The 18,504-nt window shown below is 49.6% G+C and overlaps 55 non-coding genes across 55 annotated transcripts; all 55 read left to right on the top strand.

Moving 5' to 3' along the window:
* The first annotated feature begins 182 nt into the window (after positions 1–182).
* Positions 183–301, top strand: LOC145026574 (5S ribosomal RNA). The gene has a single exon (XR_013674539.1). It is a non-coding gene; the product is annotated as a 5S ribosomal RNA (ribosomal RNA).
* Positions 302–520: 219 nt separating this feature from the next.
* LOC145026575 (5S ribosomal RNA) lies at positions 521–639 on the top strand. The gene has a single exon (XR_013674540.1). It is a non-coding gene; the product is annotated as a 5S ribosomal RNA (ribosomal RNA).
* Positions 640–857: 218 nt separating this feature from the next.
* LOC145024612 (5S ribosomal RNA) lies at positions 858–976 on the top strand. Its single transcript, XR_013672664.1, has one exon. It is a non-coding gene; the product is annotated as a 5S ribosomal RNA (ribosomal RNA).
* A 218-nt stretch (positions 977–1,194) lies between these two features.
* LOC145026576 (5S ribosomal RNA) lies at positions 1,195–1,313 on the top strand. The gene has a single exon (XR_013674541.1). It is a non-coding gene; the product is annotated as a 5S ribosomal RNA (ribosomal RNA).
* Positions 1,314–1,532: 219 nt separating this feature from the next.
* LOC145026577 (5S ribosomal RNA) lies at positions 1,533–1,651 on the top strand. Its single transcript, XR_013674542.1, has one exon. It is a non-coding gene; the product is annotated as a 5S ribosomal RNA (ribosomal RNA).
* Positions 1,652–1,869: 218 nt separating this feature from the next.
* On the top strand, positions 1,870–1,988 carry LOC145024623 (5S ribosomal RNA). Its single transcript, XR_013672675.1, has one exon. It is a non-coding gene; the product is annotated as a 5S ribosomal RNA (ribosomal RNA).
* Positions 1,989–2,206: 218 nt separating this feature from the next.
* LOC145026578 (5S ribosomal RNA) lies at positions 2,207–2,325 on the top strand. Its single transcript, XR_013674543.1, has one exon. It is a non-coding gene; the product is annotated as a 5S ribosomal RNA (ribosomal RNA).
* Positions 2,326–2,543: 218 nt separating this feature from the next.
* On the top strand, positions 2,544–2,662 carry LOC145026580 (5S ribosomal RNA). Its single transcript, XR_013674545.1, has one exon. It is a non-coding gene; the product is annotated as a 5S ribosomal RNA (ribosomal RNA).
* Positions 2,663–2,880: 218 nt separating this feature from the next.
* Positions 2,881–2,999, top strand: LOC145026590 (5S ribosomal RNA). The gene has a single exon (XR_013674554.1). It is a non-coding gene; the product is annotated as a 5S ribosomal RNA (ribosomal RNA).
* A 219-nt stretch (positions 3,000–3,218) lies between these two features.
* LOC145026842 (5S ribosomal RNA) lies at positions 3,219–3,337 on the top strand. The gene has a single exon (XR_013674797.1). It is a non-coding gene; the product is annotated as a 5S ribosomal RNA (ribosomal RNA).
* A 219-nt stretch (positions 3,338–3,556) lies between these two features.
* Positions 3,557–3,675, top strand: LOC145015154 (5S ribosomal RNA). The gene has a single exon (XR_013665771.1). It is a non-coding gene; the product is annotated as a 5S ribosomal RNA (ribosomal RNA).
* A 217-nt stretch (positions 3,676–3,892) lies between these two features.
* On the top strand, positions 3,893–4,011 carry LOC145025976 (5S ribosomal RNA). Its single transcript, XR_013673965.1, has one exon. It is a non-coding gene; the product is annotated as a 5S ribosomal RNA (ribosomal RNA).
* Positions 4,012–4,230: 219 nt separating this feature from the next.
* On the top strand, positions 4,231–4,349 carry LOC145026119 (5S ribosomal RNA). The gene has a single exon (XR_013674111.1). It is a non-coding gene; the product is annotated as a 5S ribosomal RNA (ribosomal RNA).
* Positions 4,350–4,567: 218 nt separating this feature from the next.
* On the top strand, positions 4,568–4,686 carry LOC145027110 (5S ribosomal RNA). The gene has a single exon (XR_013675050.1). It is a non-coding gene; the product is annotated as a 5S ribosomal RNA (ribosomal RNA).
* Positions 4,687–4,905: 219 nt separating this feature from the next.
* LOC145015160 (5S ribosomal RNA) lies at positions 4,906–5,024 on the top strand. The gene has a single exon (XR_013665772.1). It is a non-coding gene; the product is annotated as a 5S ribosomal RNA (ribosomal RNA).
* Positions 5,025–5,241: 217 nt separating this feature from the next.
* On the top strand, positions 5,242–5,360 carry LOC145025978 (5S ribosomal RNA). Its single transcript, XR_013673966.1, has one exon. It is a non-coding gene; the product is annotated as a 5S ribosomal RNA (ribosomal RNA).
* Positions 5,361–5,579: 219 nt separating this feature from the next.
* LOC145026120 (5S ribosomal RNA) lies at positions 5,580–5,698 on the top strand. The gene has a single exon (XR_013674112.1). It is a non-coding gene; the product is annotated as a 5S ribosomal RNA (ribosomal RNA).
* Positions 5,699–5,916: 218 nt separating this feature from the next.
* Positions 5,917–6,035, top strand: LOC145026759 (5S ribosomal RNA). The gene has a single exon (XR_013674713.1). It is a non-coding gene; the product is annotated as a 5S ribosomal RNA (ribosomal RNA).
* Positions 6,036–6,254: 219 nt separating this feature from the next.
* Positions 6,255–6,373, top strand: LOC145015165 (5S ribosomal RNA). Its single transcript, XR_013665773.1, has one exon. It is a non-coding gene; the product is annotated as a 5S ribosomal RNA (ribosomal RNA).
* A 217-nt stretch (positions 6,374–6,590) lies between these two features.
* Positions 6,591–6,709, top strand: LOC145026581 (5S ribosomal RNA). Its single transcript, XR_013674546.1, has one exon. It is a non-coding gene; the product is annotated as a 5S ribosomal RNA (ribosomal RNA).
* Positions 6,710–6,927: 218 nt separating this feature from the next.
* LOC145026121 (5S ribosomal RNA) lies at positions 6,928–7,046 on the top strand. Its single transcript, XR_013674113.1, has one exon. It is a non-coding gene; the product is annotated as a 5S ribosomal RNA (ribosomal RNA).
* Positions 7,047–7,265: 219 nt separating this feature from the next.
* LOC145026675 (5S ribosomal RNA) lies at positions 7,266–7,384 on the top strand. The gene has a single exon (XR_013674634.1). It is a non-coding gene; the product is annotated as a 5S ribosomal RNA (ribosomal RNA).
* A 218-nt stretch (positions 7,385–7,602) lies between these two features.
* LOC145026680 (5S ribosomal RNA) lies at positions 7,603–7,721 on the top strand. Its single transcript, XR_013674639.1, has one exon. It is a non-coding gene; the product is annotated as a 5S ribosomal RNA (ribosomal RNA).
* Positions 7,722–7,939: 218 nt separating this feature from the next.
* LOC145026017 (5S ribosomal RNA) lies at positions 7,940–8,058 on the top strand. Its single transcript, XR_013674003.1, has one exon. It is a non-coding gene; the product is annotated as a 5S ribosomal RNA (ribosomal RNA).
* A 219-nt stretch (positions 8,059–8,277) lies between these two features.
* LOC145026681 (5S ribosomal RNA) lies at positions 8,278–8,396 on the top strand. Its single transcript, XR_013674640.1, has one exon. It is a non-coding gene; the product is annotated as a 5S ribosomal RNA (ribosomal RNA).
* A 218-nt stretch (positions 8,397–8,614) lies between these two features.
* On the top strand, positions 8,615–8,733 carry LOC145025388 (5S ribosomal RNA). The gene has a single exon (XR_013673405.1). It is a non-coding gene; the product is annotated as a 5S ribosomal RNA (ribosomal RNA).
* Positions 8,734–8,952: 219 nt separating this feature from the next.
* Positions 8,953–9,071, top strand: LOC145015172 (5S ribosomal RNA). Its single transcript, XR_013665774.1, has one exon. It is a non-coding gene; the product is annotated as a 5S ribosomal RNA (ribosomal RNA).
* A 216-nt stretch (positions 9,072–9,287) lies between these two features.
* On the top strand, positions 9,288–9,406 carry LOC145024634 (5S ribosomal RNA). Its single transcript, XR_013672685.1, has one exon. It is a non-coding gene; the product is annotated as a 5S ribosomal RNA (ribosomal RNA).
* Positions 9,407–9,624: 218 nt separating this feature from the next.
* Positions 9,625–9,743, top strand: LOC145024645 (5S ribosomal RNA). The gene has a single exon (XR_013672696.1). It is a non-coding gene; the product is annotated as a 5S ribosomal RNA (ribosomal RNA).
* Positions 9,744–9,959: 216 nt separating this feature from the next.
* LOC145024668 (5S ribosomal RNA) lies at positions 9,960–10,078 on the top strand. Its single transcript, XR_013672717.1, has one exon. It is a non-coding gene; the product is annotated as a 5S ribosomal RNA (ribosomal RNA).
* A 218-nt stretch (positions 10,079–10,296) lies between these two features.
* Positions 10,297–10,415, top strand: LOC145025297 (5S ribosomal RNA). Its single transcript, XR_013673319.1, has one exon. It is a non-coding gene; the product is annotated as a 5S ribosomal RNA (ribosomal RNA).
* A 218-nt stretch (positions 10,416–10,633) lies between these two features.
* LOC145026676 (5S ribosomal RNA) lies at positions 10,634–10,752 on the top strand. The gene has a single exon (XR_013674635.1). It is a non-coding gene; the product is annotated as a 5S ribosomal RNA (ribosomal RNA).
* Positions 10,753–10,972: 220 nt separating this feature from the next.
* LOC145026019 (5S ribosomal RNA) lies at positions 10,973–11,091 on the top strand. The gene has a single exon (XR_013674005.1). It is a non-coding gene; the product is annotated as a 5S ribosomal RNA (ribosomal RNA).
* A 217-nt stretch (positions 11,092–11,308) lies between these two features.
* LOC145025784 (5S ribosomal RNA) lies at positions 11,309–11,427 on the top strand. The gene has a single exon (XR_013673782.1). It is a non-coding gene; the product is annotated as a 5S ribosomal RNA (ribosomal RNA).
* A 218-nt stretch (positions 11,428–11,645) lies between these two features.
* On the top strand, positions 11,646–11,764 carry LOC145026020 (5S ribosomal RNA). The gene has a single exon (XR_013674006.1). It is a non-coding gene; the product is annotated as a 5S ribosomal RNA (ribosomal RNA).
* Positions 11,765–11,982: 218 nt separating this feature from the next.
* Positions 11,983–12,101, top strand: LOC145024679 (5S ribosomal RNA). Its single transcript, XR_013672728.1, has one exon. It is a non-coding gene; the product is annotated as a 5S ribosomal RNA (ribosomal RNA).
* Positions 12,102–12,319: 218 nt separating this feature from the next.
* On the top strand, positions 12,320–12,438 carry LOC145026123 (5S ribosomal RNA). Its single transcript, XR_013674115.1, has one exon. It is a non-coding gene; the product is annotated as a 5S ribosomal RNA (ribosomal RNA).
* A 219-nt stretch (positions 12,439–12,657) lies between these two features.
* Positions 12,658–12,776, top strand: LOC145026021 (5S ribosomal RNA). Its single transcript, XR_013674007.1, has one exon. It is a non-coding gene; the product is annotated as a 5S ribosomal RNA (ribosomal RNA).
* A 218-nt stretch (positions 12,777–12,994) lies between these two features.
* Positions 12,995–13,113, top strand: LOC145026022 (5S ribosomal RNA). The gene has a single exon (XR_013674008.1). It is a non-coding gene; the product is annotated as a 5S ribosomal RNA (ribosomal RNA).
* Positions 13,114–13,332: 219 nt separating this feature from the next.
* On the top strand, positions 13,333–13,451 carry LOC145026682 (5S ribosomal RNA). Its single transcript, XR_013674641.1, has one exon. It is a non-coding gene; the product is annotated as a 5S ribosomal RNA (ribosomal RNA).
* A 218-nt stretch (positions 13,452–13,669) lies between these two features.
* On the top strand, positions 13,670–13,788 carry LOC145025389 (5S ribosomal RNA). Its single transcript, XR_013673406.1, has one exon. It is a non-coding gene; the product is annotated as a 5S ribosomal RNA (ribosomal RNA).
* A 219-nt stretch (positions 13,789–14,007) lies between these two features.
* LOC145015185 (5S ribosomal RNA) lies at positions 14,008–14,126 on the top strand. Its single transcript, XR_013665777.1, has one exon. It is a non-coding gene; the product is annotated as a 5S ribosomal RNA (ribosomal RNA).
* A 216-nt stretch (positions 14,127–14,342) lies between these two features.
* On the top strand, positions 14,343–14,461 carry LOC145024690 (5S ribosomal RNA). Its single transcript, XR_013672738.1, has one exon. It is a non-coding gene; the product is annotated as a 5S ribosomal RNA (ribosomal RNA).
* Positions 14,462–14,679: 218 nt separating this feature from the next.
* On the top strand, positions 14,680–14,798 carry LOC145015193 (5S ribosomal RNA). Its single transcript, XR_013665779.1, has one exon. It is a non-coding gene; the product is annotated as a 5S ribosomal RNA (ribosomal RNA).
* A 216-nt stretch (positions 14,799–15,014) lies between these two features.
* On the top strand, positions 15,015–15,133 carry LOC145024701 (5S ribosomal RNA). The gene has a single exon (XR_013672749.1). It is a non-coding gene; the product is annotated as a 5S ribosomal RNA (ribosomal RNA).
* A 218-nt stretch (positions 15,134–15,351) lies between these two features.
* Positions 15,352–15,470, top strand: LOC145024712 (5S ribosomal RNA). Its single transcript, XR_013672760.1, has one exon. It is a non-coding gene; the product is annotated as a 5S ribosomal RNA (ribosomal RNA).
* A 216-nt stretch (positions 15,471–15,686) lies between these two features.
* On the top strand, positions 15,687–15,805 carry LOC145024723 (5S ribosomal RNA). The gene has a single exon (XR_013672771.1). It is a non-coding gene; the product is annotated as a 5S ribosomal RNA (ribosomal RNA).
* A 218-nt stretch (positions 15,806–16,023) lies between these two features.
* Positions 16,024–16,142, top strand: LOC145025299 (5S ribosomal RNA). Its single transcript, XR_013673321.1, has one exon. It is a non-coding gene; the product is annotated as a 5S ribosomal RNA (ribosomal RNA).
* Positions 16,143–16,360: 218 nt separating this feature from the next.
* LOC145026677 (5S ribosomal RNA) lies at positions 16,361–16,479 on the top strand. The gene has a single exon (XR_013674636.1). It is a non-coding gene; the product is annotated as a 5S ribosomal RNA (ribosomal RNA).
* A 220-nt stretch (positions 16,480–16,699) lies between these two features.
* Positions 16,700–16,818, top strand: LOC145026023 (5S ribosomal RNA). Its single transcript, XR_013674009.1, has one exon. It is a non-coding gene; the product is annotated as a 5S ribosomal RNA (ribosomal RNA).
* A 217-nt stretch (positions 16,819–17,035) lies between these two features.
* Positions 17,036–17,154, top strand: LOC145025785 (5S ribosomal RNA). Its single transcript, XR_013673783.1, has one exon. It is a non-coding gene; the product is annotated as a 5S ribosomal RNA (ribosomal RNA).
* Positions 17,155–17,372: 218 nt separating this feature from the next.
* Positions 17,373–17,491, top strand: LOC145026024 (5S ribosomal RNA). The gene has a single exon (XR_013674010.1). It is a non-coding gene; the product is annotated as a 5S ribosomal RNA (ribosomal RNA).
* A 218-nt stretch (positions 17,492–17,709) lies between these two features.
* Positions 17,710–17,828, top strand: LOC145024734 (5S ribosomal RNA). Its single transcript, XR_013672782.1, has one exon. It is a non-coding gene; the product is annotated as a 5S ribosomal RNA (ribosomal RNA).
* A 218-nt stretch (positions 17,829–18,046) lies between these two features.
* LOC145024745 (5S ribosomal RNA) lies at positions 18,047–18,165 on the top strand. The gene has a single exon (XR_013672793.1). It is a non-coding gene; the product is annotated as a 5S ribosomal RNA (ribosomal RNA).
* A 218-nt stretch (positions 18,166–18,383) lies between these two features.
* On the top strand, positions 18,384–18,502 carry LOC145024756 (5S ribosomal RNA). The gene has a single exon (XR_013672804.1). It is a non-coding gene; the product is annotated as a 5S ribosomal RNA (ribosomal RNA).
* Positions 18,503–18,504: the final 2 nt, after the last annotated feature.

Consider the following 18,504-nt stretch of genomic DNA (forward strand, 5'->3'; position numbering starts at 1 on the left):
GGTGCGTTTTTTTTTTCTTTCTTGCTATATCCATGCTCGGGCGGCATCCGGTTCAATGTTGATTGTTTTCTTGTTTCCCGAACCGAGCCGATCCATCACGTGGGTCCCACGCCTCGCGTCCGAAAGCAAACGAGGTTCTGCGTCTTGTAAGACATAAAAACAATAAGCATGGATAGTATTTCGGGTGCGATCATACCAGCACTAATGCACCGGATCCCATCAGAACTCCGCAGTTAAGCGTGCTTGGGCGAGAGTAGTACTAGGATTGGTGACCCCCTGGGAAGTCCTCGTGTTGCACCCCCTTTTTCGTTGCCCGTCTGCGTTTTTTTTATGTTTTAGGTGCGTTTTTTTTTTCTTTCTTGCTATATCCATGCTCGGGCGGCATCCGGTTCAATGTTGATTGTTTTCTTGTTTCCCGAACCGAGCCGATCCATCACGTGGGTCCCACGCCTCGCGTCCGAAAGCAAACGAGGTTCTGCGTCTTGTAAGACATAAAAACAATAAGCATGGATAGTATTTCGGGTGCGATCATACCAGCACTAATGCACCGGATCCCATCAGAACTCCGCAGTTAAGCGTGCTTGGGCGAGAGTAGTACTAGGATTGGTGACCCCCTGGGAAGTCCTCGTGTTGCACCCCTTTTTTCGTTGCCCGTCTGCGTTTTTTTTTATGTTTTAGGTGCGTTTTTTTTCTTTCTTGCTATATCCATGCTCGGGCGGCCTCCGGTTCAATGTTGATTGTTTTCTTGTTTCCCGAACCGAGCCGATCCATCACGTGGGTCCCACGCCTCGCGTCCGAAAGCAAACGAGGTTCTGCGTCTTGTAAGACATAAAAACAATAAGCATGGATAGTATTTCGGGTGCGATCATACCAGCACTAATGCACCGGATCCCATCAGAACTCCGCAGTTAAGCGTGCTTGGGCGAGAGTAGTACTAGGATGGGTGACCCCCCGGGAAGTCCTCGTGTTGCACCCCCTTTTTCGTTGCCCGTCTGCGTTTTTTTATGTTTTAGGTGCGTTTTTTTTTTCTTTCTTGCTATATCCATGCTCGGGCGGCATCCGGTTCAATGTTGATTGTTTTCTTGTTTCCCGAACCGAGCCGATCCATCACGTGGGTCCCACGCCTCGCGTCCGAAAGCAAACGAGGTTCTGCGTCTTGTAAGACATAAAAACAATAAGCATGGATAGTATTTCGGGTGCGATCATACCAGCACTAATGCACCGGATCCCATCAGAACTCCGCAGTTAAGCGTGCTTGGGCGAGAGTAGTACTAGGATTGGTGACCCCCTGGGAAGTCCTCGTGTTGCACCCCCTTTTTCGTTGCCCGTCTGCGTTTTTTTTATGTTTTAGGTGCGTTTTTTTTTTCTTTCTTGCTATATCCATGCTCGGGCGGCATCCGGTTCAATGTTGATTGTTTTCTTGTTTCCCGAACCGAGCCGATCCATCACGTGGGTCCCACGCCTCGCGTCCGAAAGCAAACGAGGTTCTGCGTCTTGTAAGACATAAAAACAATAAGCATGGATAGTATTTCGGGTGCGATCATACCAGCACTAATGCACCGGATCCCATCAGAACTCCGCAGTTAAGCGTGCTTGGGCGAGAGTAGTACTAGGATTGGTGACCCCCTGGGAAGTCCTCGTGTTGCACCCCTTTTTTCGTTGCCCGTCTGCGTTTTTTTTTATGTTTTAGGTGCGTTTTTTTTCTTTCTTGCTATATCCATGCTCGGGCGGCCTCCGGTTCAATGTTGATTGTTTTCTTGTTTCCCGAACCGAGCCGATCCATCACGTGGGTCCCACGCCTCGCGTCCGAAAGCAAACGAGGTTCTGCGTCTTGTAAGACATAAAAACAATAAGCATGGATAGTATTTCGGGTGCGATCATACCAGCACTAATGCACCGGATCCCATCAGAACTCCGCAGTTAAGCGTGCTTGGGCGAGAGTAGTACTAGGATGGGTGACCCCCCGGGAAGTCCTCGTGTTGCACCCCCTTTTTCGTTGCCCGTCTGCGTTTTTTTATGTTTTAGGTGCGTTTTTTTTTTCTTTCTTGCTATATCCATGCTCGGGCGGCATCCGGTTCAATGTTGATTGTTTTCTTGTTTCCCGAACCGAGCCGATCCATCACGTGGGTCCCACGCCTCGCGTCCGAAAGCAAACGAGGTTCTGCGTCTTGTAAGACATAAAAACAATAAGCATGGATAGTATTTCGGGTGCGATCATACCAGCACTAATGCACCGGATCCCATCAGAACTCCGCAGTTAAGCGTGCTTGGGCGAGAGTAGTACTAGGATTGGTGACCCCCTGGGAAGTCCTCGTGTTGCACCCCCTTTTTCGTTGCCCGTCTGCGTTTTTTTTTATGTTTTAGGTGCGTTTTTTTTCTTTCTTGCTATATCCATGCTCGGGCGGCCTCCGGTTCAATGTTGATTGTTTTCTTGTTTCCCGAACCGAGCCGATCCATCACGTGGGTCCCACGCCTCGCGTCCGAAAGCAAACGAGGTTCTGCGTCTTGTAAGACATAAAAACAATAAGCATGGATAGTATTTCGGGTGCGATCATACCAGCACTAATGCACCGGATCCCATCAGAACTCCGCAGTTAAGCGTGCTTGGGCGAGAGTAGTACTAGGATTGGTGACCCCCTGGGAAGTCCTCGTGTTGCACCCCCTTTTTCGTTGCCCGTCTGCGTTTTTTTTTATGTTTTAGGTGCGTTTTTTTTCTTTCTTGCTATATCCATGCTCGGGCGGCCTCCGGTTCAATGTTGATTGTTTTCTTGTTTCCCGAACCGAGCCGATCCATCACGTGGGTCCCACGCCTCGCGTCCGAAAGCAAACGAGGTTCTGCGTCTTGTAAGACATAAAAACAATAAGCATGGATAGTATTTCGGGTGCGATCATACCAGCACTAATGCACCGGATCCCATCAGAACTCCGCAGTTAAGCGTGCTTGGGCGAGAGTAGTTCTAGGATGGGTGACCCCCTGGGAAGTCCTTGTGTTGCACCCCCTTTTTCGTTGCCCGTCTGCGTTTTTTTTATGTTTTAGGTGCGTTTTTTTTTTCTTTCTTGCTATATCCATGCTCGGGCGGCCTCCGGTTCAATGTTGATTGTTTTCTTGTTTCCCGAACCGAGCCGATCCATCACGTGGGTCCCACGCCTCGCGTCCGAAAGCAAACGAGGTTCTGCGTCTTGTAAGACATAAAAACAATAAGCATGGATAGTATTTCGGGTGCGATCATACCAGCACTAATGCACCGGATCCCATCAGAACTCCGCAGTTAAGCATGCTTGGGCGAGAGTAGTTCTAGGATGGGTGACCCCCTGGGAAGTCCTCGTGTTGCACCCCCTTTTTCGTTGCCCGTCTGCGTTTTTTTTATGTTTTAGGTTCGTTTTTTTTTTCTTTCTTGCTATATCCATGCTCGGGCGGCCTCCGGTTCAATGTTGATTGTTTTCTTGTTTCCCGAACCGAGCCGATCCATCACGTGGGTCCCACGCCTCGCGTCCGAAAGCAAACGAGGTTTTGCGTCTTGTAAGACATAAAAACAATAAGCATGGATAGTATTTCGGGTGCGATCATACCAGCACTAATGCACCGGATCCCATCAGAACTCCGCAGTTAAGCGTGCTTGGGCGAGAGTAGTACTAGGATGGGTGACCCCCTGGGAAGTCCTCGTGTTGCACCCCCTTTTTCGTTGCCCGTCTGCGTTTTTTTTATGTTTTAGGTGCGTTTTTTTTCTTTCTTGCTATATCCATGCTCGGGCGGCCTCCGGTTCAATGTTGATTGTTTTCTTGTTTCCCGAACCGAGCCGATCCATCACGTGGGTCCCACGCCTCGCCTCCGAAAGCAAACGAGGTTCTGCGTCTTGTAAGACATAAAAACAATAAGCATGGATAGTATTTCGGGTGCGATCATACCAGCACTAATGCACCGGATCCCATCAGAACTCCGCAGTTAAGCGTTCTTGGGCGAGAGTAGTACTAGGATGGGTGACCCCCTGGGAAGTCCTCGTGTTGCACCCCCTTTTTCGTTGCCCGTCTGCGTTTTTTTTATGTTTTAGGTGCGTTTTTTTTTTCTTTCTTGCTATATCCATGCTCGGGCGGCATCCGGTTCAATGTTGATTGTTTTCTTGTTTCCCGAACCGAGCCGATCCATCACGTGGGTCCCACGCCTCGCGTCCGAAAGCAAACGAGGTTCTGCGTCTTGTAAGACATAAAAACAATAAGCATGGATAGTATTTCGGGTGCGATCATACCAGCACTAATGCACCGGATCCCATCAGAACTCCGCAGTTAAGCGTGCTTGGGCGAGAGTAGTTCTAGGATGGGTGACCCCCTGGGAAGTCCTCGTGTTGCACCCCCTTTTTCGTTGCCCGTCTGCGTTTTTTTTATGTTTTAGGTGCGTTTTTTTTTCTTTCTTGCTATATCCATGCTCGGGCGGCCTCCGGTTCAATGTTGATTGTTTTCTTGTTTCCCGAACCGAGCCGATCCATCACGTGGGTCCCACGCCTCGCGTCCGAAAGCAAACGAGGTTCTGCGTCTTTTAAGACATAAAAATAATAAGCATGGATAGTATTTCGTGTGCGATCATACCAGCACTAATGCACCGGATCCCATCAGAACTCCGCAGTTAAGCGTGCTTGGGCGAGAGTAGTTCTAGGATGGGTGACCCCCTGGGAAGTCGTCGTGTTGCACCCCCTTTTTCGTTGCCCGTCTGCGTTTTTTTTATGTTTTAGGTGCGTTTTTTTTTTCTTTCTTGCTATATCCATGCTCGGGCGGCCTCCGGTTCAATGTTGATTGTTTTCTTGTTTCCCGAACCGAGCCGATCCATCACGTGGGTCCCACGCCTCGCGTCCGAAAGCAAACGAGGTTTTGCGTCTTGTAAGACATAAAAACAATAAGCATGGATAGTATTTCGGGTGCGATCATACCAGCACTAATGCACCGGATCCCATCAGAACTCCGCAGTTAAGCGTGCTTGGGCGAGAGTAGTACTAGGATGGGTGACCCCCTGGGAAGTCCTCGTGTTGCACCCCCTTTTTCGTTGCCCGTCTGCGTTTTTTTTATGTTTTAGGTGCGTTTTTTTTCTTTCTTGCTATATCCATGCTCGGGCGGCCTCCGGTTCAATGTTGATTGTTTTCTTGTTTCCCGAACCGAGCCGATCCATCACGTGGGTCCCACGCCTCGCGTCCGAAAGCAAACGAGGTTCTGCGTCTTGTAAGACATAAAAACAATAAGCATGGATAGTATTTCGGGTGCGATCATACCAGCACTAATGCACCGGATCCCATCAGAACTCCGCAGTTAAGCGTTCTTGGGCGAGAGTAGTACTAGGATGGGTGACCCCCTGGGAAGTCCTCGTGTTGCACCCCCTTTTTCGTTGCCCGTCTGCGTTTTTTTTATGTTTTAGGTGCGTTTTTTTTTTCTTTCTTGCTATATCCATGCTCGGGCGGCATCCGGTTCAATGTTGATTGTTTTCTTGTTTCCCGAACCGAGCCGATCCATCACGTGGGTCCCACGCCTCGCGTCCGAAAGCAAACGAGGTTCTGCGTCTTGTAAGACATAAAAACAATAAGCATGGATAGTATTTCGGGTGCGATCATACCAGCACTAATGCACCGGATCCCATCAGAACTCCGCAGTTAAGCGTGCTTGGGCGAGAGTAGTTCTAGGATGGGTGACCCCCTGGGAAGTCCTCGTGTTGCACCCCCTTTTTCGTTGCCCGTCTGCGTTTTTTTATGTTTTAGGTGCGTTTTTTTTTTCTTTCTTGCTATATCCATGCTCGGGCGGCCTCCGGTTCAATGTTGATTGTTTTCTTGTTTCCCGAACCGAGCCGATCCATCACGTGGGTCCCACGCCTCGCGTCCGAAAGCAAACGAGGTTCTGCGTCTTGTAAGACATAAAAATAATAAGCATGGATAGTATTTCGGGTGCGATCATACCAGCACTAATGCACCGGATCCCATCAGAACTCCACAGTTAAGCGTGCTTGGGCGAGAGTAGTTCTAGGATGGGTGACCCCCTGGGAAGTCCTCGTGTTGCACCCCCTTTTTCGTTGCCCGTCTGCGTTTTTTTTATGTTTTAGGTGCGTTTTTTTTTTCTTTCTTGCTATATCCATGCTCGGGCGGCCTCCGGTTCAATGTTGATTGTTTTCTTGTTTCCCGAACCGAGCCGATCCATCACGTGGGTCCCACGCCTCGCGTCCGAAAGCAAACGAGGTTCTGCGTCTTGTAAGACATAAAAACAATAAGCATGGATAGTATTTCGGGTGCGATCATACCAGCACTAATGCACCGGATCCCATCAGAACTCCGCAGTTAAGCGTGCTTGGGCGAGAGTAGTACTAGGATGGGTGACCCCCTGGGAAGTCCTCGTGTTGCACCCCTTTTTCGTTGCCCGTCTGCGTTTTTTTTATGTTTTAGGTACGTTTTTTTTTCTTTCTTGCTATATCCATGCTCGGGCGGCCTCCGGTTCAATGTTGATTGTTTTCTTGTTTCCCGAACCGAGCCGATCCATCACGTGGGTCCCACGCCTCGCGTCCGAAAGCAAACGAGGTTCTGCGTCTTGTAAGACATAAAAACAATAAGCATGGATAGTATTTCGGGTGCGATCATACCAGCACTAATGCACCGGATCCCATCAGAACTCCGCAGTTAAGCGTGCTTGGGCGAGAGTAGTACTAGGATTGGTGACCCCCTGGGAAGTCCTCGTGTTGCACCCCCTTTTTCGTTGCCCGTCTGCGTTTTTTTTTATGTTTTAGGTGCGTTTTTTTTCTTTCTTGCTATATCCATGCTCGGGCGGCCTCCGGTTCAATGTTGATTGTTTTCTTGTTTCCCGAACCGAGCCGATCCATCACGTGGGTCCCACGCCTCGCGTCCGAAAGCAAACGAGGTTCTGCGTCTTGTAAGACATAAAAACAATAAGCATGGATAGTATTTCGGGTGCGATCATACCAGCACTAATGCACCGGATCCCATCAGAACTCCGCAGTTAAGCGTGCTTGGGCGAGAGTAGTTCTAGGATGGGTGACCCCCTGGGAAGTCCTCGTGTTGCACCCCCTTTTTCGTTGCACGTCTGCGTTTTTTTTATGTTTTAGGTGCGTTTTTTTTTTCTTTCTTGCTATATCCATGCTCGGGCGGCCTCCGGTTCAATGTTGATTGTTTTCTTGTTTCCCGAACCGAGCCGATCCATCACGTGGGTCCCACGCCTCGCGTCCGAAAGCAAACGAGGTTCTGCGTCTTGTAAGACATAAAAACAATAAGCATGGATAGTATTTCGGGTGCGATCATACCAGCACTAATGCACCGGATCCCATCAGAACTCCGCAGTTAAGCGTGCTTGGGCGAGAGTAGTACTAGGATTGGTGACCCCTTGGGAAGTCCTCGTGTTGCACCCCCTTTTTCGTTGCCCGTCTGCGTTTTTTTTTATGTTTTAGGTGCGTTTTTTTTCTTTCTTGCTATATCCATGCTCGGGCGGCCTCCGGTTCAATGTTGATTGTTTTCTTGTTTCCCGAACCGAGCCGATCCATCACGTGGGTCCCACGCCTCGCGTCCGAAAGCAAACGAGGTTCTGCGTCTTGTAAGACATAAAAACAATAAGCATGGATAGTATTTCGGGTGAGATCATACCAGCACTAATGCACCGGATCCCATCAGAACTCCGCAGTTAAGCGTGCTTGGGCGAGAGTAGTACTAGGATGGGTGACCCCCCGGGAAGTCCTCGTGTTGCACCCCCTTTTTCTTTGCCCGTCTGCGTTTTTTTTATGTTTTAGGTGCGTTTTTTTTTCTTTCTTGCTATATCCATGCTCGGGCGGCCTCCGGTTCAATGTTGATTGTTTTCTTGTTTCCCGAACCGAGCCGATCCATCACGTGGGTCCCACGCCTCGCGTCCGAAAGCAAACGAGGTTCTGCGTCTTGTAAGACATAAAAACAATAAGCATGGATAGTATTTCGGGTGCGATCATACCAGCACTAATGCACCGGATCCCATCAGAACTCCGCCGTTAAGCGTGCTTGGGCGAGAGTAGTACTAGGATGGGTGACCCCCCGGGAAGTCCTCGTGTTGCACCCCCTTTTTCTTTGCCCGTCTGCGTTTTTTTTATGTTTTAGGTGCGTTTTTTTTTTCTTTCTTGCTATATCCATGCTCGGGCGGCCTCCGGTTCAATGTTGATTGTTTTCTTGTTTCCCGAACCGAGCCGATCCATCACGTGGGTCCCACGCCTCGCGTCCGAAAGCAAACGAGGTTCTGCGTCTTGTAAGACATAAAAACAATAAGCATGGATAGTATTTCGGGTGAGATCATACCAGCACTAATGCACCGGATCCCATCAGAACTCCGCAGTTAAGCGTGCTTGGGCGAGAGTAGTACTAGGATGGGTGACCCCCCGGGAAGTCCTCGTGTTGCACCCCCTTTTTCTTTGCCCGTCTGCGTTTTTTTTATGTTTTAGGTGCGTTTTTTTTTCTTTCTTGCTATATCCATGCTCGGGCGGCCTCCGGTTCAATGTTGATTGTTTTCTTGTTTCCCGAACCGAGCCGATCCATCACGTGGGTCCCACGCCTCGCGTCCGAAAGCAAACGAGGTTCTGCGTCTTGTAAGACATAAAAACAATAAGCATGGATAGTATTTCGGGTGCGATCATACCAGCACTAATGCACCGGATCCCATCAGAACTCCGCAGTTAAGCGTGCTTGGGCGTGAGTAGTACTAGGATGGGTGACCCCCCGGGAAGTCCTCGTGTTGCACCCCCTTTTTCGTTGCCCGTCTGCGTTTTTTTTATGTTTTAGGTGCGTTTTTTTTTTCTTTCTTGGTATATCAATGCTCGGGCGGCCTCCGGTTCAATGTTGATTGTTTTCTTGTTTCCCGAACCGAGCCGATCCATCACGTGGGTCCCACGCCTCGCGTCCGAAAGCAAACGAGGTTCTGCGTCTTGTAAGACATAAAAACAATAAGCATGGATAGTATTTCGGGTGCGATCATACCAGCACTAATGCACCGGATCCCATCAGAACTCCGCAGTTAAGCGTGCTTGGGCGAGAGTAGTACTAGGATGGGTGACCCCCTGGGAAGTCCTCGTGTTGCACCCCCTTTTTCGTTGCCCGTCTGCATTTTTTTATGTTTTAGGTGCGTTTTTTTTCTTTCTTGCTATATCCATGCTCGGGCGGCCTCCGGTTCAATGTTGATTGTTTTCTTGTTTCCCGAACCGAGCCGATCCATCACGTGGGTCCCACGCCTCGCGTCCGAAAGCAAACGAGGTTCTGCGTCTTGTAAGACATAAAAAAAATAAGCATGGATAGTATTTGGGGTGCGATCATACCAGCACTAATGCACCGGATCCCATCAGAACTCCGCAGTTAAGCGTGCTTGGGCGAGAGTAGTACTAGGATGGGTGACCCCCCGGGAAGTCCTCGTGTTGCACCCCCTTTTTCGTTGCCTGTCTGCGTTTTTTTATGTTTTAGGTGCGTTTTTTTTTTCTTTCTTGCTATATCCATGCTCGGGCGGCCTCCGGTTCAATGTTGATTGTTTTCTTGTTTCCCGAACCGAGCCGATCCATCACGTGGGTCCCACGCCTCGCGTCCGAAAGCAAACGAGGTTCTGCGTCTTGTAAGACATAAAAACAATAAGCATGGATAGTATTTCGGGTGCGATCATACCAGCACTAATGCACCGGATCCCATCAGAACTCCGCAGTTAAGCGTGCTTGGGCGAGAGTAGTACTAGGATGGGTGACCCCCCGGGAAGTCCTCGTGTTGCACCCCCTTTTTCGTTGCCCGTCTGCGTTTTTTTATGTTTTAGGTGCGTTTTTTTTCTTTCTTGCTATATCCATGCTCGGGCGGCCTCCGGTTCAATGTTGATTGTTTTCTTGTTTCCCGAACCGAGCCGATCCATCACGTGGGTCCCACGCCTCGCGTCCGAAAGCAAACGAGGTTCTGCGTCTTGTAAGACATAAAAACAATAAGCATGGATAGTATTTCGGGTGCGATCATACCAGCACTAATGCACCGGATCCCATCAGAACTCCGCAGTTAAGCGTGCTTGGGCGAGAGTAGTACTAGGATGGGTGACCCCCCGGGAAGTCCTCGTGTTGCACCCCCTTTTTCGTTGCCCGTCTGCGTTTTTTTTATGTTTTAGGTGCGTTTTTTTTTCATTCTTGGTATATCAATGCTCGGGCGGCCTCCGGTTCAATGTTGATTGTTTTCTTGTTTCCCGAACCGAGCCGATCCATCACGTGGGTCCCACGCCTCGCGTCCGAAAGCAAACGAGGTTCTGCGTCTTGTAAGACATAAAAACAATAAGCATGGATAGTATTTCGGGTGTGATCATACCAGCACTAATGCACCGGATCCCATCAGAACTCCGCAGTTAAGCGTGCTTGGGCGAGAGTAGTACTAGGATGGGTGACCCCCTGGGAAGTCCTCGTGTTGCACCCCCTTTTTCGTTGCCCGTCTGCGTTTTTTTTATGTTTTAGTTGCGTTTTTTTTTCTTTCTTGCTATATCCATGCTCGGGCGGCCTCCGGTTCAATGTTGATTGTTTTCTTGTTTCCCGAACCGAGCCGATCCATCACGTGGGTCCCACGCCTCGCGTCCGAAAGCAAACGAGGTTCTGCGTCTTGTAAGACATAAAAACAATAAGCATGGATAGTATTTCGGGTGCGATCATACCAGCACTAATGCATCGGATCCCATCAGAACTCTGCAGTTAAGCGTGCTTGGGCGAGAGTAGTACTAGGATGGGTGACCCCTTGGGAAGTCCTCGTGTTGCACCCCCTTTTTCGTTGCCCGTCTGCGTTTTTTTTATGTTTTAGGTGCGTTTTTTTTTTTCTTTCTTGCTATATCCATGCTCGGGCGGCCTCCGGTTCAATGTTGATTGTTTTCTTGTTTCCCGAACCGAGCCGATCTATCACGTGGGTCCCACGCCTCGCGTCCGAAAGCAAACGAGGTTCTGCGTCTTGTAAGACATAAAAACAATAAGCATGGATAGTATTTCGGGTGCGATCATACCAGCACTAATGCACCGGATCCCATCAGAACTCCGCCGTTAAGCGTGCTTGGGCGAGAGTAGTACTAGGATGGGTGACCCCCCGGGAAGTCCTCGTGTTGCACCCCTTTTTCTTTGCCCGTCTGCGTTTTTTTTATGTTTTAGGTGCGTTTTTTTTTCTTTCTTGCTATATCCATGCTCGGGCGGCCTCCGGTTCAATGTTGATTGTTTTCTTGTTTCCCGAACCGAGCTGATCCATCACGTGGGTCCCACGCCTCGCGTCCGAAAGCAAACGAGGTTCTGCGTCTTGTAAGACATAAAAACAATAAGCATGGATAGTATTTCGGGTGCGATCATACCAGCACTAATGCACCGGATCCCATCAGAACTTCGCAGTTAAGCGTGCTTGGGCGAGAGTAGTACTAGGATGGGTGACCCCCTGGGAAGTCCTCGTGTTGCACCCCCTTTTTCGTTGCCCGTCTGCGTTTTTTTATGTTTTAGGTGCGTTTTTTTTTTCTTTCTTGCTATATCCATGCTCGGGCGGCCTCCGGTTCAATGTTGATTGTTTTCTTGTTTCCCGAACCGAGCCGATCCATCACGTGGGTCCCACGCCTCGCGTCCGAAAGCAAACGAGGTTCTGCGTCTTGTAAGACATAAAAACAATAAGCATGGATAGTATTTCGGGTGCGATCATACCAGCACTAATGCACCGGATCCCATCAGAACTCCGCCGTTAAGCGTGCTTGGGCGAGAGTAGTACTAGGATGGGTGACCCCCCGGGAAGTCCTCGTGTTGCACCCCCTTTTTCTTTGCCCGTCTGCGTTTTTTTTATGTTTTAGGTGCGTTTTTTTTTCTTTCTTGCTATATCCATGCTCGGGCGGCCTCCGGTTCAATGTTGATTGTTTTCTTGTTTCCCGAACCGAGCCGATCCATCACGTGGGTCCCACGCCTCGCATCCGAAAGCAAACGAGGTTCTGCGTCTTGTAAGACATAAAAACAATAAGCATGGATAGTATTTCGGGTGCGATCATACCAGCACTAATGCACCGGATCCCATCAGAACTCCGCAGTTAAGCGTGCTTGGGCGAGAGTAGTACTAGGATGGGTGACCCCCCGGGAAGTCCTCGTGTTGCACCCCCTTTTTCGTTGCCAGTCTGCGTTTTTTTATGTTTTAGGTGCGTTTTTTTTTTCTTTCTTGCTATATCCATGCTCGGGCGGCCTCCGGTTCAATGTTGATTGTTTTCTTGTTTCCCGAACCGAGCCGATCCATCACGTGGGTCCCACGCCTCGCGTCCGAAAGCAAACGAGGTTCTGCGTCTTGTAAGACATAAAAACAATAAGCATGGATAGTATTTCGGGTGCGATCATACCAGCACTAATGCACCGGATCCCATCAGAACTCCGCAGTTAAGCGTGCTTGGGCGAGAGTAGTTCTAGGATGGGTGACCCCCTGGGAAGTCCTCGTGTTGCACCCCCTTTTTCGTTGCACGTCTGCGTTTTTTTTATGTTTTAGGTGCGTTTTTTTTTTCTTTCTTGCTATATCCATGCTCGGGCGGCCTCCGGTTCAATGTTGATTGTTTTCTTGTTTCCCGAACCGAGCCGATCCATCACGTGGGTCCCACGCCTCGCGTCCGAAAGCAAACGAGGTTCTGCGTCTTGTAAGACATAAAAACAATAAGCATGGATAGTATTTCGGGTGCGATCATACCAGCACTAATGCACCGGATCCCATCAGAACTCCGCCGTTAAGCGTGCTTGGGCGAGAGTAGTACTAGGATGGGTGACCCCCCGGGAAGTCCTCGTGTTGCACCCCCTTTTTCTTTGCCCGTCTGCGTTTTTTTTATGTTTTAGGTGCGTTTTTTTTTCTTTCTTGCTATATCCATGCTCGGGCGGCCTCCGGTTCAATGTTGATTGTTTTCTTGTTTCCCGAACCGAGCCGATCCATCACGTGGGTCCCACGCCTCGCGTCCGAAAGCAAACGAGGTTCTGCGTCTTGTAAGACATAAAAACAATAAGCATGGATAGTATTTCGGGTGCGATCATACCAGCACTAATGCACCGGATCCCATCAGAACTCCGCCGTTAAGCGTGCTTGGGCGAGAGTAGTACTAGGATGGGTGACCCCCCGGGAAGTCCTCGTGTTGCACCCCCTTTTTCTTTGCCCGTCTGCGTTTTTTTTATGTTTTAGGTGCGTTTTTTTTTTCTTTCTTGCTATATCCATGCTCGGGCGGCCTCCGGTTCAATGTTGATTGTTTTCTTGTTTCCCGAACCGAGCCGATCCATCACGTGGGTCCCACGCCTCGCGTCCGAAAGCAAACGAGGTTCTGCGTCTTGTAAGACATAAAAACAATAAGCATGGATAGTATTTCGGGTGAGATCATACCAGCACTAATGCACCGGATCCCATCAGAACTCCGCAGTTAAGCGTGCTTGGGCGAGAGTAGTACTAGGATGGGTGACCCCCCGGGAAGTCCTCGTGTTGCACCCCCTTTTTCTTTGCCCGTCTGCGTTTTTTTTATGTTTTAGGTGCGTTTTTTTTTCTTTCTTGCTATATCCATGCTCGGGCGGCCTCCGGTTCAATGTTGATTGTTTTCTTGTTTCCCGAACCGAGCCGATCCATCACGTGGGTCCCACGCCTCGCGTCCGAAAGCAAACGAGGTTCTGCGTCTTGTAAGACATAAAAACAATAAGCATGGATAGTATTTCGGGTGCGATCATACCAGCACTAATGCACCGGATCCCATCAGAACTCCGCAGTTAAGCGTGCTTGGGCGTGAGTAGTACTAGGATGGGTGACCCCCCGGGAAGTCCTCGTGTTGCACCCCCTTTTTCGTTGCCCGTCTGCGTTTTTTTTATGTTTTAGGTGCGTTTTTTTTTTCTTTCTTGGTATATCAATGCTCGGGCGGCCTCCGGTTCAATGTTGATTGTTTTCTTGTTTCCCGAACCGAGCCGATCCATCACGTGGGTCCCACGCCTCGCGTCCGAAAGCAAACGAGGTTCTGCGTCTTGTAAGACATAAAAACAATAAGCATGGATAGTATTTCGGGTGCGATCATACCAGCACTAATGCACCGGATCCCATCAGAACTCCGCAGTTAAGCGTGCTTGGGCGAGAGTAGTACTAGGATGGGTGACCCCCTGGGAAGTCCTCGTGTTGCACCCCCTTTTTCGTTGCCCGTCTGCATTTTTTTATGTTTTAGGTGCGTTTTTTTTCTTTCTTGCTATATCCATGCTCGGGCGGCCTCCGGTTCAATGTTGATTGTTTTCTTGTTTCCCGAACCGAGCCGATCCATCACGTGGGTCCCACGCCTCGCGTCCGAAAGCAAACGAGGTTCTGCGTCTTGTAAGACATAAAAAAAATAAGCATGGATAGTATTTGGGGTGCGATCATACCAGCACTAATGCACCGGATCCCATCAGAACTCCGCAGTTAAGCGTGCTTGGGCGAGAGTAGTACTAGGATGGGTGACCCCCCGGGAAGTCCTCGTGTTGCACCCCCTTTTTCGTTGCCTGTCTGCGTTTTTTTATGTTTTAGGTGCGTTTTTTTTTTCTTTCTTGCTATATCCATGCTCGGGCGGCCTCCGGTTCAATGTTGATTGTTTTCTTGTTTCCCGAACCGAGCCGATCCATCACGTGGGTCCCACGCCTCGCGTCCGAAAGCAAACGAGGTTCTGCGTCTTGTAAGACATAAAAACAATAAGCATGGATAGTATTTCGGGTGCGATCATACCAGCACTAATGCACCGGATCCCATCAGAACTCCGCAGTTAAGCGTGCTTGGGCGAGAGTAGTACTAGGATGGGTGACCCCCTGGGAAGTCCTCGTGTTGCACCCCCTTTTTCGTTGCCCGTCTGCATTTTTTTATGTTTTAGGTGCGTTTTTTTTCTTTCTTGCTATATCCATGCTCGGGCGGCCTCCGGTTCAATGTTGATTGTTTTCTTGTTTCCCGAACCGAGCCGATCCATCACGTGGGTCCCACGCCTCGCGTCCGAAAGCAAACGAGGTTCTGCGTCTTGTAAGACATAAAAAAAATAAGCATGGATAGTATTTGGGGTGCGATCATACCAGCACTAATGCACCGGATCCCATCAGAACTCCGCAGTTAAGCGTGCTTGGGCGAGAGTAGTACTAGGATGGGTGACCCCCCGGGAAGTCCTCGTGTTGCACCCCCTTTTTCGTTGCCTGTCTGCGTTTTTTTATGTTTTAGGTGCGTTTTTTTTTTCTTTCTTGCTATATCCATGCTCGGGCGGCCTCCGGTTCAATGTTGATTGTTTTCTTGTTTCCCGAACCGAGCCGATCCATCACGTGGGTCCCACGCCTCGCGTCCGAAAGCAAACGAGGTTCTGCGTCTTGTAAGACATAAAAACAATAAGCATGGATAGTATTTCGGGTGCGATCATACCAGCACTAATGCACCGGATCCCATCAGAACTCCGCAGTTAAGCGTGCTTGGGCGAGAGTAGTACTAGGATGGGTGACCCCCCGGGAAGTCCTCGTGTTGCACCCCCTTTTTCGTTGCCCGTCTGCGTTTTTTTATGTTTTAGGTGCGTTTTTTTTCTTTCTTGCTATATCCATGCTCGGGCGGCCTCCGGTTCAATGTTGATTGTTTTCTTGTTTCCCGAACCGAGCCGATCCATCACGTGGGTCCCACGCCTCGCGTCCGAAAGCAAACGAGGTTCTGCGTCTTGTAAGACATAAAAACAATAAGCATGGATAGTATTTCGGGTGCGATCATACCAGCACTAATGCACCGGATCCCATCAGAACTCCGCAGTTAAGCGTGCTTGGGCGAGAGTAGTACTAGGATGGGTGACCCCCCGGGAAGTCCTCGTGTTGCACCCCCTTTTTCGTTGCCCGTCTGCGTTTTTTTTATGTTTTAGGTGCGTTTTTTTTTCATTCTTGGTATATCAATGCTCGGGCGGCCTCCGGTTCAATGTTGATTGTTTTCTTGTTTCCCGAACCGAGCCGATCCATCACGTGGGTCCCACGCCTCGCGTCCGAAAGCAAACGAGGTTCTGCGTCTTGTAAGACATAAAAACAATAAGCATGGATAGTATTTCGGGTGTGATCATACCAGCACTAATGCACCGGATCCCATCAGAACTCCGCAGTTAAGCGTGCTTGGGCGAGAGTAGTACTAGGATGGGTGACCCCCTGGGAAGTCCTCGTGTTGCACCCCCTTTTTCGTTGCCCGTCTGCGTTTTTTTTATGTTTTAGTTGCGTTTTTTTTTCTTTCTTGCTATATCCATGCTCGGGCGGCCTCCGGTTCAATGTTGATTGTTTTCTTGTTTCCCGAACCGAGCCGATCCATCACGTGGGTCCCACGCCTCGCGTCCGAAAGCAAACGAGGTTCTGCGTCTTGTAAGACATAAAAACAATAAGCATGGATAGTATTTCGGGTGCGATCATACCAGCACTAATGCATCGGATCCCATCAGAACTCTGCAGTTAAGCGTGCTTGGGCGAGAGTAGTACTAGGATGGGTGACCCCTTGGGAAGTCCTCGTGTTGCACCCCCTTTTTCGTTGCCCGTCTGCGTTTTTTTTATGTTTTAGGTGCGTTTTTTTTTTTCTTTCTTGCTATATCCATGCTCGGGCGGCCTCCGGTTCAATGTTGATTGTTTTCTTGTTTCCCGAACCGAGCCGATCTATCACGTGGGTCCCACGCCTCGCGTCCGAAAGCAAACGAGGTTCTGCGTCTTGTAAGACATAAAAACAATAAGCATGGATAGTATTTCGGGTGCGATCATACCAGCACTAATGCACCGGATCCCATCAGAACTCCGCCGTTAAGCGTGCTTGGGCGAGAGTAGTACTAGGATGGGTGACCCCCCGGGAAGTCCTCGTGTTGCACCCCTTTTTCTTTGCCCGTCTGCGTTTTTTTTATGTTTTAGGTGCGTTTTTTTTTCTTTCTTGCTATATCCATGCTCGGGCGGCCTCCGGTTCAATGTTGATTGTTTTCTTGTTTCCCGAACCGAGCTGATCCATCACGTGGGTCCCACGCCTCGCGTCCGAAAGCAAACGAGGTTCTGCGTCTTGTAAGACATAAAAACAATAAGCATGGATAGTATTTCGGGTGCGATCATACCAGCACTAATGCACCGGATCCCATCAGAACTTCGCAGTTAAGCGTGCTTGGGCGAGAGTAGTACTAGGATGGGTGACCCCCTGGGAAGTCCTCGTGTTGCACCCCCTTTTTCGTTGCCCGTCTGCGTTTTTTTATGTTTTAGGTGCGTTTTTTTTTTCTTTCTTGCTATATCCATGCTCGGGCGGCCTCCGGTTCAATGTTGATTGTTTTCTTGTTTCCCGAACCGAGCCGATCCATCACGTGGGTCCCACGCCTCGCGTCCGAAAGCAAACGAGGTTCTGCGTCTTGTAAGACATAAAAACAATAAGCATGGATAGTATTTCGGGTGCGATCATACCAGCACTAATGCACCGGATCCCATCAGAACTCCGCCGTTAAGCGTGCTTGGGCGAGAGTAGTACTAGGATGGGTGACCCCCCGGGAAGTCCTCGTGTTGCACCCCCTTTTTCTTTGCCCGTCTGCGTTTTTTTTATGTTTTAGGTGCGTTTTTTTTTCTTTCTTGCTATATCCATGCTCGGGCGGCCTCCGGTTCAATGTTGATTGTTTTCTTGTTTCCCGAACCGAGCCGATCCATCACGTGGGTCCCACGCCTCGCATCCGAAAGCAAACGAGGTTCTGCGTCTTGTAAGACATAAAAACATTAAGCATGGATAGTATTTCGGGTGCGATCATACCAGCACTAATGCACCGGATCCCATCAGAACTCCGCAGTTAAGCGTGCTTGGGCGAGAGTAGTACTAGGATGGGTGACCCCCCGGGAAGTCCTCGTGTTGCACCCCCTTTTTCGTTGCCAGTCTGCGTTTTTTTATGTTTTAGGTGCGTTTTTTTTTTCTTTCTTGCTATATCCATGCTCGGGCGGCCTCCGGTTCAATGTTGATTGTTTTCTTGTTTCCCGAACCGAGCCGATCCATCACGTGGGTCCCACGCCTCGCGTCCGAAAGCAAACGAGGTTCTGCGTCTTGTAAGACATAAAAACAATAAGCATGGATAGTATTTCGGGTGCGATCATACCAGCACTAATGCACCGGATCCCATCAGAACTCCGCAGTTAAGCGTGCTTGGGCGAGAGTAGTACTAGGATGGGTGACCCCCCGGGAAGTCCTCGTGTTGCACCCCCTTTTTCGTTGCCCGTCTGCGTTTTTTTATGTTTTAGGTGCGTTTTTTTTTTCTTTCTTGCTATATCCATGCTCGGGCGGCCTCCGGTTCAATGTTGATTGTTTTCTTGTTTCCCGAACCGAGCCGATCCATCACGTGGGTCCCACGCCTCGCGTCCGAAAGCAAACGAGGTTCTGCGTCTTGTAAGACATAAAAACAATAAGCATGGATAGTATTTCGGGTGCGATCATACCAGCACTAATGCACCGGATCCCATCAGAACTCCGCAGTTAAGCGTGCTTGGGCGAGAGTAGTACTAGGATGGGTGACCCCCCGGGAAGTCCTCGTGTTGCACCCCCT

This window comes from Lactuca saligna, chromosome 1 (genome assembly GCF_052625555.1).
Source record: "Lactuca saligna cultivar CGN05327 chromosome 1, ASM5262555v1, whole genome shotgun sequence".
NCBI classification, from domain to species: Eukaryota; Viridiplantae; Streptophyta; class Magnoliopsida; order Asterales; family Asteraceae; genus Lactuca; species Lactuca saligna.